Genomic DNA, 953 nt, shown 5'->3' on the forward strand with positions numbered 1-953 from the left:
TGCTACAGTTCTAACTTGTCTCCTACACCTCCGAGATATGAGGTCTGATCAGCGTGCTCTGCGGTTAGAGGTTAAAAAGCAGATTATAAAATACCTAGATTCGGATCTTTTCTTTTTGTCCTGATTTGGCCTAGAATGGAGTGTATTAAACAAACCCTGGTCAGCAAAAGCCCAGAGTCAGTTAAAGCTATGGATCAATGTGCACTACATGTCAGGATTCTATTCACGTACAAGAAAACACTACGTCAGCTACCACAAAATCAGATAGTTTCCTGATGTGACTTTTCTTTTTGTTAAAAAATATGTGAAGTAAATGTGTTTTACTTTAATTCAAAGTTTCAAAGGAGAAGATTCTTTGCTTGAAAATATTTAGGAATCCAAACTAGTGTGTTTAGAGTCGGTTTGACTGTGCAATCTCTTAGTGGCAACTGAACAGCTACAAAAACTTTCTTTTTAAATTTTTCTGAAAAATCCCCCCCCCCCTTTTTTTCCTGGTTTAAGAAGATAATAGTGTATTATCGCTCTGAAGCCATTAGATGGCAGATAAAAAGCCCCCTTTTAATATGTGGGTTTGATTTTTTTTTTTTTTTTTTAAAGCCCACACGAAAGAGGAGGGCGCAAGGCAAAGCTGTAAGAGTTATTCCAGAACCTGTGGAAATCACTTAGGGCAATTAAAAAAACACTTCAGGGTACAAAAAAGCTCGACTACACATTTCCGTTTTCTTCCTTGAAAACACGACATAGATTGGGCTTAATGCTCCTTTGTTTTCTATATGCACCTTGGCCTATGGCGATTTTGCCCTGTGGCCCGCAGGGCGGTAAGTGCGCAACAAGGTCCAGGCCGCGGAGTCGGCGCCCCCCCTCCCGCCCGGCCCGGCTCGGCTCGGCTCGGCCCGGCTCGGCCACACTCGGCTCGACTCGGCCCGACTCTGCCCTGCCCGGTCAGGCGCGGC

The sequence above is a fragment of the Lipotes vexillifer genome, unplaced genomic scaffold (assembly GCF_000442215.2).
Source record: "Lipotes vexillifer unplaced genomic scaffold, Lipotes_vexillifer_v1.1 scaffold12, whole genome shotgun sequence".
In the NCBI taxonomy this organism is placed as follows: Eukaryota; Metazoa; Chordata; class Mammalia; order Artiodactyla; family Lipotidae; genus Lipotes; species Lipotes vexillifer.